The 13762-nt window shown below is 34.0% G+C and overlaps 1 long non-coding RNA gene across 3 annotated transcripts in view; it reads left to right on the top strand.

The window, feature by feature from the left end:
* Window positions 1-13762, top strand: part of LOC123793334 (uncharacterized) — a 500602-nt gene that overhangs the window by 468406 nt on the left and 18434 nt on the right. For all 3 annotated transcript variants that reach the window (XR_015726465.1, XR_015726466.1, XR_006779913.2), the window contains one exon: window positions 11349-11453. This is a non-coding gene — a long non-coding RNA (uncharacterized LOC123793334). The remainder of the gene's footprint in view (window positions 1-11348; window positions 11454-13762) is intronic.

Raw genomic sequence — 13762 nt, 5'->3', positions numbered from 1 at the left:
GCAGAGGAATGAATTAGTGACTAGAAGACAAAATAATGGAAAATAAGCTGAACAAAAGAGAGAAAGAATTATGCAACCTGAGAATAGACTTAGGGAACTCAGTGACTCCATCAAACATAATAACATTCACATTATAGGAGTCCCAGAAAAAGAAGAGAGAGATAAGGGGGCAGAAAATTTATTTCAAGAAATAATATCTGAAATCTACCCTAATCTGGGGAAAGAAACAGACATCCAGATCCAGGAGCACAGAGAACTCCCATCAAAATTAACAAAAGCAGGCTGACAGTAAGACATAATTAAATTTGCAAAATATTCTGATAAAGAAAAAAATCTCGAAAACAGAAAGACAAAAGAAGTCACTAACTTACAAGGGAAAAACCAGAAGGCTAGCTAGAGATTTCTCAATAGAAACTTGGCAAGCCAAAAGAGAGTGGCATGGTATATTCAAAGTGCTGAATGGGAAAAATCTGCAACCAAGAATGTTCAGTCCATCAAGGCTGTCATTCAGAATAGAAGGAGAGGTAAAGAATTTCCCAGACAAACAAAAACTCAAGGAGTTCATGACCACTAACCCAGCTCTACAAGAAATATTAAAGTGTACTCTTTGAGTACTAAGGAGAGACCAAAAGTGACAATGGAAGTATCAGAGAAGCTCACCAGAAATGACAAAAAAGTAATAAAATGGCAATAAATACATGTCTATCAATAATAACTTTGAATGTAAATGGACTAAAGTTTCCATTCAATGACATAGGGTATCAGAATGGACAAAAAAATAAGACCCATCTATCTGCTGCCTACCAGAGACTCATTTTAGACCTAAATATACCTGCAGATTGAAAGCGAGCAGGTGGAGAAACATTTATTACACAAATGGATGTCAAAAAGAGAGTCAGAGTAACAATACGTACATCGGACAACCTAGATTTCTTTGTTTTTGTATTGTTTTTATCCAGCTTTGGAGTCAGGTTAGTAAAGGCTTCATTGAATGATTTTGAATGTATTCCCTCTATTTCATTATTTGTAAGATTTTGATAATGATTGTCATTAATTATATATATTTTTTAAAGTTTGGTAGAATTCACCAATGAAACCATGTGGTCTTAGGTTTTTCTGTGCTGACTTTTGATTCCTAATTGAACTATTCATCCTTATTATTGGTTTAAGATTTCCTACTTCTTGGATTCAAGGGTCATGATTCAATCTTGGTAACTTAAGCATTTTTAGGAATTATCTGTTTTTGTTTTTGTTTTTCCTAAGTTATCTGACTTGTTGGTATATAATTGTTTATAGTAATCTGTTATCACACTATGTATTTCTGTGGCTATCTATTGTATTGTTTTCTCTTACATTTCTCATTTTGGTTTTTAAGTCTTCTCTCTTTTTTTTTTTCTTAGTTACTGTAATTAAATTATTGCCAATTTTGTTTTATTTGTTTGGAAAAACTGGTCATTACTTTCAAAGTTATGTTATTGTTTATTCCAGTCTCTGTTTTATTTATTTCTGATTTTTCTTTGTTATTTCCTTCCTCTACTAAATTTCAGCTAAGTTTCTTTTCCTACTTCCTTGTGATGTAATGTTAAGTGTTTATTTGAACTTTTTCCCTTAATACAAGCATTTATAGCATAAATTTCAATCTAAAGTCTGCTTTTGCTCTATCCCTTAGGTTTTGGAATATTGTATTTTCTTTTTCTTTTGTTTTGAGACGTATTTTGATTTGACATTTGATTTCTTATTTGGCCCATTGCTTATTAGTGTGCTGTTTAATATTTACATGTTAAATGTAAATATTTACATTGTAGATTTTCCAGCTTTGTTTTATTATTGATCTTTAGTTTTGTACCATTGTGTTTGGAAAATATACATGTTTATCATTTCTGGTGCTCTTCGTTCCTATATGTAGATCAAAATTTTCATCTGGTATCATTTATCTTCTGCTGAAGGAACTTCCTTTAGTATTTCTTGTATTTTAGTTCAGATAGGGATAAAATCTATAATTTTTTCTATTTGAAAAATTCTTTCTTTTTTTTTTTTCATTACTGGAAGATATTTCTCTAGATAAAAAGTTCTGGTTCACAGGTCTTTTCCTTTCATTGCTTTAAAGATGTCTCTCCATTGTCTTCAGGCTTGCATTGTTTCTGACAAAAAGGCCGATGTATTTGTATTTGTTCTTTTGCACTTAATGTGTCCATTTTTATTCGTCTTTAGCAATTTGATTATAATGTGCATAGGCATTTTTATTGTTATTCTGATTGGTGTTTGTTGAGCTTATTAGATCTATGGGTTTATATTTTTCATCATCTTTGAAAAATTTTCAGCTAGAAAGTCTTAACATTTTTTTGTCCTTCCCACTCCTCTCTTCTGAGATTCTGGTAAAATTAGTCCAGTAGTTATTTTCCAAATGCTCTGTTCATTAAAAAAAAATATATTTGTTTTTATTTCAGTGCTTCAATTTGGATATTTCCTTTTATTATATCTTCAATTCAAATATATTTTCTTCTGCACTGTTTAATCTGCTGCTAATCCATCTCATTCATTACATTGTATTTCTCTCTCTCGATGTACTATTTTTATATCACTTATTGCCTCATCATGATCATGTTTTCCCTGCTTTCTTGATCATAATGAGAGTATTTACATTAGATGTTTAACATCCTTATCTTCAAACTTAATTATCTGTGTATTTCTGGCTTTGTCTCTATTGATTAATTTTTTCCCTGATTATGGATCACATTTTTTTTTTTTGCATGCCTAATAATTTATTATTGATGGACATTGTGAACATTACTTTATTGTTTGCAGTATTTTGTTGGTATTGGCAGAGGAGTATATAAACACACACATATGAAATATATGTTTTTCTAAATATTTATATTCTAAATATTTAGAAATAATATTTATAAATATGAAAAAAGTCCAGAATTAGATTAGACCCATACTACATATATGGTCATTGATTTATAACAAAGACAGTAAAACTGCTTAATGAGAAACAATAGTCTTTGACAAATAATATTGGAACAGTAGGATGATATCCTTATGGAAATAATGAAGATCAATCTTATTTCACACTGCCATATAATAATTAACTTAAAATGGATCACATGTTTAAATGTGAAAGGTATAACTACAGAACTTCTAGGAAAAAAAAAAAAAACATGAGAGAATACCTGTGTGACCTTGGGATAGGCAAAGATTTCTTAGCTAGAATACAAACATAATCCATAAAAGAAACAATAAAACCTGGATTTTATCCAAATTAAAACAATTTTTCTTTGAAAGATGCTAAAAAAATAAAAATGGAAGCCACAGACTAGAGAAAGATGTTCACAAGACTTACATTAGTTAGACAAAGAACTGTTATCCACAGTATATGAAGAATATTTACAACTCAATAGTAGGAAAATAATAAACCCAATTAAAGATGAGCAAAGGATTTGAGGAGACACTTCAAGATTTATGAATGGCTAATGTGCTCAAATCATTAATCATCATGGAAATTCAAAATAAACCACAATTAGATACATACTCATTAGATGGTGAAAATGAAAGAGATTGATAATGCCCAGAGATGGTAAGAATGTAGAAACCTGAAACTCTCATACACTGTTGATTAGGTTATAAATGGTACAACTATTTTTGAAAAAGAGTTTGGCAGTTTCTAGTGAAATTAAACATATACCTATTATGTAATTCATCCATTCTACAAAGCGTTTATCCAAAAAGATATATATATATCCATTCTACTCCAAAGCATTTATCCAAAAAGATCACTCGATCGATTGATCTATCTATCTATATCTATATATGCCTACATAAAGATTTATATACCAATATTTATAGCAGCTTTATTTATAATGTCCCAAACTGGGAACAACCCAAATGCTTATTAGCTGGTGCATATATAAAGATATGGCAAATCCTTATAACAAAGTACTACTCAGCTATAAAATGGAACCAACTGCTGATATATACAACAACAAGAATGGATCTTAAGATCACATTAAGTAAAAGACGTCCGGTAAAAAGAGTTTATATAGCATAAACTTTACATAAAATTCTAGAAAATGGAAATTGATCTAGATTTACAAAATAGATCAGTAGTTGTCTGAGGACATGTGGCATGAGAAATGGATAGCAAAGAGGAACAAAGAAACTTTGGGGGAGAAATTTCTGTATCTTGAATTTAGTGGTAATTAAAAAAAGTATATCTGTCAGGAGCACCAGGGTGGCACAGTTGGTTAAGTGTCTGATTCTTGGTTTCAGCTCAGGTCATGATCTCAGGTTGGTAAGATGGAGTCCCACCTGGGGCTTCATGCTCAGTGCAGAGTCTGCTTGGCATTCTCTCTCCCTCTTCCCTGCCCCTCCCACTTGTGCTCTCTCTCTCTTTCTCCCTCTCTCAAAATAAATAAATAAATCCTTAAAAAAAGTATATCTGTCATATTTATGAAAACTTAATATTTAAATGTGTATACTTTATTGTATATACATTGTATCTCAGTACATTTGTTAAAAAAGAGATACATGTGTGTAAGAAATGAGCAAAGTTATAAGCAGTAGAAAATTGGGAAGAATTATGGTGAGGAAAACAACAATTAAGAAAAGGGATTAGCCATCAAAAACAAAACAAAACAGCAATTTGGAAATGGAAAACGTTTTGCTCAATACATCATAGAGATTTGTAAAATTTATACAGGGATCTTCCATTGTCAATAATTTATAGGCATCTTTTTTCATCTGCATTAGCTTAAATATTAATTTCCTTTTTTTGACAAAATAATAAAACAATTTGAAAAATTTCTTACTTACCATTCAAGGCACCAACATGGTAATGGGTTATTAGAGTTATTTCAGAATATATGGCTCTACTCCCTTGGCCTAGTGTAATCATTCTCGAGTTCATATTGAAAATAATAAATTTGTACCATAGATAAGACCATGAATCCAGCAGAGAACACAGTGTATCCAGTTTATAAATTTGTACACAGAGAAGACAGTATTATAGTTGTAAAATATGTATAGTGGATCCACCTTTTCTCAGATCATGACATATTTACAAATTGTAATTTCCTCTAGAGATGTACTGTGACTAAATTACTGTCTGCTTTTGCTCCAGTGCCGAGAGGGGAAAAAAAATGCATCTAATTCACCTTGGTTTAGATTGTACTAGTGAAATATGTAAACTTAGTTCTTTTCCTGTGAATTTTATTCTCTCTGAACATCCAAGCAAATACGGGGAATTGATTTTCACCAGCACAGAATGCGTAATCTGCAAACTTGAAAATGATACTAAATAAAAAACTGAATATTTTAGGAGAATCTTTGCAGTGAGGTCACATTTTGCATACACCAGCAAATAAGACTTGACAAAAATTCCTGTAAATTTGTGGGTATTGAAATTGCTACAACAGGAAATCATGAATATGTAATTACAGCTATGAGTATCTTTTTATTTACCGAGGCCTGTGGTAGTTTTGATATTTAGCCACTCAATTAGTTGCACATTAGACACAGATTCAATACATATGGGATGTAACTTTACAGAAAAAAAACAGATTTGGTATGGGAGAGAACTTCCATATGATTGATTCCCTATATTGCAGTGATTCACAGAATTTTACAAAGGAACTCGAGATTACTTATTCAAATTCCACTCTCTCCCAATGCCTGCATTGCTAGAAGTCTTCTAAAACATGACAAATACATTAATTCATCATCTGAATTAACACTTCTGATGTTGGAGAGCTAATACAGTTAACGTTTATTGAGTGCTTTTCATGTGCCAGACAATAGTAGATTTTTATAGTCATTAACACTGATAGAGCTCTTACAACAAAGTACTTTACAACATCCTAACTCATTTAGTCCTCCAAATACCCTGTAGGATATGTGGTATTATTAATACCATTTCACAAATGATGAGACAGCTAGAAATTGGGATGGCAGGGATTTAAATTGAGGCAATCTGATTCCAGTGTCTCCGTTTTTATCCACTATATTGTCTCACATTATGCTCTGTGCTTTTACATATATCATTTAATTCACACAATAATATCACACTCACTAGAGACTACTGTCTAATGTATAGAATACAAGACTTAAAATGAGGATATCAATATCTGAGACATGGATCTCCCACTTCCTGTGTGATTTTGTACAAACTACTTAATCCTCTTAGCTTGGTTTCCTTATCTGCAATATGGGGACAGCTGCTGCTTTGTCTCTCTCTTAGGAAAGTTGTAGAAGTTTAAGGAAACAGCAGGTGTTAAAACACATTGAACCTCAAGAGCTATACTAACTTAATATAGCTTTTTAATTAATTAATTGTTTGTTTACAGAGTAGCCCGTGCAAATAACTCTAATTGTTCAAATTTTTTCTGAACAGAAATTTTTCCCCAGGAGCCATGATGAAACTCTATTATTTCTTTTCAAGGATTAAGTGCTCTGGAGCCATCAAAATTTTATACTGAAGACTTCATCTTCTTTATACTCTCTGATTCATAAAGCTGTCCAGTATTAAATATAATACTCCAGATATGGCATGACCAGTACAGAGTAGTATTGATTTGTTCAATTATTTATTTTGTATCATATTACCTACATCTATCAGTTCTGGATAACATGTTTCCAATAATAAATAAAGCCTAAGTTCTTAAAATTTTTGATAGTCTCGCCTCAGAGATAATAGATTTCTCAATTGTTGCCAATTGAAAAATAAAGTTTTCTTTCATATGAACTGCTTATTTAAAAGCTAAGCATGGCTTTATCCTCACAGATAAAGGTTTGGGTGGTAGGAAAGTGTAATTGTGGGAAGGATCTGTGCAGATTCTCAATTTTATTCTAGATACAGGTTTTTCTTTCCTTTTTTTTTCAACCCCCCATAAGCCCAAGTTTGGTTTCAGTAATGTGAATTATAGAAATCTAAGTAAGTCCAAATATCTTTGTATAAACAGTGAGTAGAATGACTACTTCTTATCCAGTCTTTTCCCTAATAGAGGCGGTGGTACGTATGTACAGAATCTTCTGCCTTCCAACCAGTGAACCATGAAAAGCAATAAAACATCCTAATTTTATAGGCTGTCCCTTGTGTATTCTTCCATGTATGATGCTTGAACTAGAGTCAAGGGAGGAAGAGAAGGGGTGCACTCCATTTCTTACAAGGACAGTGATAAAATTCTATTTTTTAAATGGCTTGTCTACAACGACTGTACTTAGTGATAAACCACTTCACTTTCTTTTCCCTTCTTCTGCAATAATAAGCTGTTTCCTTTAATATTTTATTCTTTGCAGTCCTAGTGGGAAAGTGTTCATTATGCTATCATATATCTAGAGAAGAACATCTCTAGATCTTACATTTAATTTTTTGGGAAAGTTTACAATGATCATTACTCAATGTACAGAATTGCTCACTAAACCAACCTTAATTTTCTTCGAGGTCTTAATAATTAGCAATAACACCTGACTTCTTTCATGCCATTAAACACATGGCTCACATGACAGGAAGGGGATATCTGAAGTGGGGGCTAAGTATGTGATTTGAATGCGAAAGACGAAGAAAAGTCTCAGCTGAGCTGTTAAGGCTTATTCTCCTGAGAAAGGCAATGATTCACAAAAAAAGTTACACTCTTATAATAACACAATGAAAATGGTGCACACAAATAGATAAGAACATTTTAAAAGTCCTGTACCATTTCAAAATAGCTATTAGGTCAGCTATCAATTGGATGATAATATTCACCTTGTATTAACTGAAATGATAAAAAAGAAACAGAACTATTTGTGAAAAAATATATAGTATCAAAACAGAGTGAAATTAACTTAAAATATGACAGTGTGTTTAATAGTATAATTAAAAGGGCTAAGCCTTTTTTAAGAAAAACTATGATGTGCTGGTAAAAATGAAAAAAAACAACTCGGTTTTGTGTATGCGGCAAGCAGAATAAGGGCTCCATGCCCCAGTCCCTGGAATCTGGGAATATGTTGCTTTACACGGTAAAAGCAAGCACTTTGCAGATGTGATTAAGTTAAACAGTTTGCAATGGGGAGGTTATTCTGGATTATCTGAGTGGGCCTGATGTGATCACAAGGGTCCTTCTAAGGGAAAGAGGGAGGCCAGAAAGCGAGAGAAGGTGTGAAAACAGGCTGGAGTGATGAAATTGCTGGTTTTGAAGGTGGAAGGTGCTAAGTAGGAGCCAAAGAAGCTGGAAGAGAAAGGAACAAATTCTCCAGTAGGGTCTCCAGCAGGAACCAGCCTGCTAACACCGTGATGGGAGCTCTGTAAGGCTCATTTTGGACATCTGACCTCCAGAACTGTAAGAAAATAAATTTGTGTTGTGTTAACTAAGTTCTTACTAATTTATTATAACAGTAGGAAATGTATAATGCAACATGTGAGTTTTATTTTAACCGTGTAATATAAATTCATTGAATACTAGAACAATCTCAGTATTAATTCTTCCATAAGTCATAAATATGATAATTTTAAATATTGAGAGCAAATGCTTTTGTATCTGGGCATGAGCTACGAGTTTTGGATCTCTTGGAACATTAAGAATTGTTCTCTTAAAATTCATAATTACTAAATTAGATGTTAGCTTTGTATATGACAGTCTCTAACTCAACTTCTTTGGTAGTAGTGATGTGAATTAGCCCTTCCAATGATAAACAACTGTATTAACAATTCTGTAGTCAGGAATTTGTAGTCATGATGTTGCAGGATTGCAGGGTTCTTGTCTCACAGAGTCCAAGAATGAAACTCATGGACACAAAAGGGTGAAGTGAAGTGAAAGTTTATAAAGTGAAGGTGAGAGCAGAAAGGAAAGAAAAAGCTCCCTAGAGTGAGAGGGGTCCTGAATGGGTTGCCACAGAGGACCTTTAGTGGCAGGTTATTGAGAACTGACTAGGAAGCTTGTGGCCTTGAGATTCTTGTGTCTTGGTTTTTCCCCTTATCTCTCGTTTCGCTCTGTCTCAGCATCTCTACCTGCCAAGAATAGTTCCAGAGCCCAGTCAGGGGAGTCAGGGGCCTCCTATCTCTCCTGCCTAGACCTTAAGCCCTTTCCTACTCAAGGGACGAGACCTGTGGGCAGAAAGAGCATCTGGGATTGTGAGGAATGACTGATTGTATACTTCTTCATTAGTGGGGGTGAGGGATAGTGCGAGTCTCCAGGGAATCTGGAAGCAAGCCTTTCAGGACCTTGAGGGGCCAGCTGCTGCCGAGATAAGGTTACTTTGAACATTAAGGCACTAAGGCAGCCACACGTTTTTTGAGGAGGGTTAACATTGTGCATGTTTCAGGTATCTATTAGTGGGCTGTTGGCTGCAAGGAGATTTTAATTGAAGCTACATTTCTTTTGCCTTTGTTTCCCACATCAATAATACAATGTCAGGAATTCTAGATGTGTAAATTGCTTCTCCTTTAAAAAAAATTTTTTTTTCCAGGATGCCTGGGTGGTTCAGTCCCTTAAGCATCTGACTCTTGGTTTCAGCTCAGGTTGTGGTCTCTAGCTCCGCGTAGGGCTCTGCACTTACTGGAGTCTGCTTGAGGCACTCTCTCCCTCACCCTCTGCCCCTTCCCCCTGTTCTCTCTCAAATAAATAAATAAATCTTTAAAAAAATATTTTTTCCCATCAAACTATGGTCAGAAGCCGGAAGAAATCAGACATAATAAGTGAGTTTAAAGTATTAGAAATTTTAAATGAAGTGTCTAACTCTGTGAGATTTCACCATAATTGCAAATATTTCACTTTATGTTTTGTAGACCCACAGCTCTGAAACATTTTAAAACTGTATTATAGTCTAGTACTGCCAAGAGGCTTATGAGATATTTAATAAACATCTTGAAACCCATTTACACTAGCACATTTCAATGAAACTGTTTCCAGTAAAATAGAATGTGATAGAATTGATTGCACTGCTGAATGTAAATAGCATCTCAGGTTAGAGTTAAACCTCCCATGAAAGATTAAAAACAAGCACCTTGTCAAACTTTGCTATTAGGGATCATATTTAAAAATGTGTTGTGCATGATTTATTTTACAGGAAAGTGAATGTTAGCATATTGTAGGACTGTAAATGGTATTTGTTTGTGTACACATTAAAAAAAATTCCTTGACTATAAAGCCTCCTGGATTGTTAGATACGCATCAAAAACATTTTCTTGTCAATAAATTTTGACATGCAAGATGTTGGTATTAACTTGACATCTTGTTCATTGACTTATTTTTAAGTTTTTACAAGATAAGAAACATGCTATATAAAACTTCGCAATTCTTAGTTGACCATGGTTACATTTTTAAATAAAATAATCGCCTTAAGTATAATTATGTATAGTTTTTTTTTTAGAAGTAGATGTAATTACATATATAAAATTTTGGAAATAAAATTACATAACAGCCCAGTTGTCTTCAAAACAATTTTGTTATTTATTTTGTTTCTCTGCCATGTTTGGATCTAAACAAGTAAATGGATGGCACCTGACTTGTATTACCTGATATTTTTAAATTTATAAAACTAGACCATCAAAATGTTGACATTTTGCTATCAGATCAAAGTCTATTTAATTCAAAAGGTATTTAAAAATATGTTCTGATGAATTGAAGAAAAACATTTAAACCGACATGAAATTTTGTAGGTGATATGGAGAACAAAGGCAAAAGAAATGTAGATAATATTAAATTTCCTTATAACCTGCAGCCCATTGACAAATACTTGAGGCAAACAGAGTAGAACACTCCTCCAGGAACTCCCAATCTTAATGTTAATGCCTTGCTAGAGGTAAAAACAACCTTAGCTTGACAATCGCTAGGCCTCCAGGACCCTGTGAGTCTTCTTTGGCATATGACAGTCCTTTCAGAAATTTCCCTTGTCTTTACCTCCCCCAACTGCATAGTATATAATCAATTGCGCCTCACAGTCCCGGGAAAGCCCTTTCTGCCCACAGGTCCTGTCCCTGTGCTTTAATGAAAAACACCCTTTTTTCACCTGACAACATCTCAAGAATTCTTTGTTGGCCATTGGCTCCAAAAGACAACATTTCCACATCAGTAGGAATGCACAAGGACAAAGTGGCCTTTCCTTGCTACACCTATGAATACTAATACCTCCACAATTTCCACTCCATTGTGGGTGTGGAGGCTGACTTCAAAACCTTGGGAAAGATGCATATTGCTGCATCCAACAGTTTGTCAGATATTTGTCAGATATTTGTCAGATATCAAATATTTGGCTTCCCAGCATGTATGCAAGATCCACAATGAGGAGGAATATTGGTTGTTATGTGACAGGTATCTCAAGAAAATACTGTTTCCATGATTTTTATTTGTTATTTACTCTTTTAAAATTTCTAGGGAGTGCAACACAAATGCTATACTTGATGACAAAATGAGGATAAATGCCAAAAGGAGCAATTTGGAATTATTAACATAACTGTATAAGAAACAGTGAGTCAGAAGGTAACTAGAGAGATTCTTTACATCACATAAGGACTTCTCCCAGTCATGATCTGGATGTATTTATCAAAGCTCTTCAAATTACCCTAGACATTCTTTTAAATATTCCTTCAACAAATATTTATAAAGCAGGCACTGCTTGAGAAGCTAGAAATGCCACAGTGGAGAATACAGATGTGAAGGCCTGACCTTCAGGATTACCTTTAAGAAGAGAGGCGATTAACGGCATACACAAGTAGAGTATTATGTTAAATGTGATAGGTGCTGCGGCAAACAGTGCTGGCTGACACCAGGCCCCTAAAAGTGCCTGGCTTTGATCACCCAAGCCAGTATTTTAGGCTTTTTTATGGGCTGACCATTGAGAAGCAGAGGCACAACAATCAGTATTATCTCCTTATTTGTGACAATAATCCTGTATGAATTAAATTCTGTATGAATTTAATAAAACTCAGAGAGAGTATTTATTTTTACTTATCTGAGCAAAGCTTTTCTAGAGGAAAAGAAACATCTTTATTAAACTGTGTTTACACTTAAAATTAACTGTTTTTGTTTTCTCAAAATCTGGGGAAAAAACTAGTCCTCCACTTGTAAAGACTATAGTGATGTCATCTCAAAAGATAATTTACTTAGGAATTGGTAAATATGTGTTTATACATGATTTTATATGAAGCAATAAATACGCTGTGTAGTGTAAAGCCAAGGGCAGGCCACCCCAAGATGGGCCACTTTAGCATGAAGATTATGGTGACCTTTACCCCACCAACTGCCTAAAAAGAATTTAGAGGACCAGATAACTACATTATAGGGGTGGTGGACAAGGAGGAATTTTCAGTCTGCTTGTTAAAATCCCTCTCTATGTCCCATTGATTCTGTGTGGCCCAGCAAACATTTACTAGACATTTACTCTTTTTTATCTTCTTGTGAATTGCATTCCCTCCCTTTGAAGTCCCACACCCCTACCCACTTCTCCCTAATTTAGAATGACATATCTACCTCCTTTTACCTGACTGTCTTTGGGATTTCATGTCTGTGTCGATTTCCCATATGTAGGAAATTAAATTTGATTTTCTCTTGTTAATCTGTCTCATGTCAATTTGATTCTTCATCCAGCTAGAAAAATCTTAGAGGAAAGTTTCTTCCTCCCCAACAGTACTTGTAATAACAGCTTTCAGTTTGTTACCTGTCATTGTCCAGGTGCTTTCGTCTCTGAATGAAGCTCGCTTGCAAGCTGGAGTTCGGCAGCCGCCATTCTCACGTGCTGAGCTCACTCACCTCTGTAGATGAGATTTCCCCCACCGCAGGGGTTCAGATCCGTGTCTTCTAGCTGGCATCCTGTCTTCATCATCCAGGGAAATGACACATCTTTACCAATACCCTCAAAACTAAGTTGGAAGACAGAATGTATTTTCTGTCCTTGTAAGTATCCTGATTAGTGATTATAGCTCTTTTAATACAACCTACAGCACAAATATAGCAACCCCCCCCCCCCAAATCCCAAAACTCAAAACCCAAACTAAAACAAACAACAAATGATAAAAATCTCAGATCAGGGAAATTCCCTCAGAAATAAGACTGTTCTAGATCCTCAAAGATTGGAACATCATCTCATTTAGGAAGTTAACTGATTAAAAAAATAAAATCTATGGTGGGTGAGTACAAATGTATCATCTGTTTTTATACCCATGAATATACAGAGATCTCAATTTAAAGACTTTTTTTAATGTATCATTCTTTCACTTGAAAGTCTCAATATAAATGTGTTATATTATGTAAAGTTTTCTTCCAGATTATTTTGTAACTTTTTTCATAATTTTCTAAATTTCTCTAATAACATTTTACTGCCATAAACTTGATGTCCGTGGGTTTGAATGTGACAGAAGCAAATTATTTTTAGTGTATGATTTTTGTATTGCGGATTTAAGCCTTTGAAATAATTATTTTCTTCTACTCTCGGTCCTACTCTTTTCTTCCATTTCTGGAAATTAGTTTTAAAATTAATCCTATTCCTTTTCCAGGGTTGACAGTTGTGGATCTTAAATGAGTATCATATATTCAATTCTTAAAAGAGCTAGGCAAAAAGAGGGGGAAAATTCACATAAGAGTGAAAAATTATAAATTTTTACCTTTAGATGAAATACTTTTTGTAATTTTAAAAAGTTCTAGGTAGCAATTTGTATTGTCAGGGAGCAAGAATGTCCTGTCCCCGTCAAGGTCCTTCTAGGTGGGCAGAGAGTCAAATTGACATGAGATAAATTAGCTGGAAAAAATCAAATTTAATTTCCTACATAGGGGAATCCACACAGATAAGAAAT

Source organism: Ursus americanus, chromosome 13 (genome assembly GCF_024610735.1).
Source record: "Ursus americanus isolate L20-20 chromosome 13, mUrsAme1.1.p, whole genome shotgun sequence".
NCBI classification, from domain to species: Eukaryota; Metazoa; Chordata; class Mammalia; order Carnivora; family Ursidae; genus Ursus; species Ursus americanus.
Note: the sequence above shows the minus strand (reverse complement) of the source record. Positions and strands in the feature narration are given on the sequence as shown.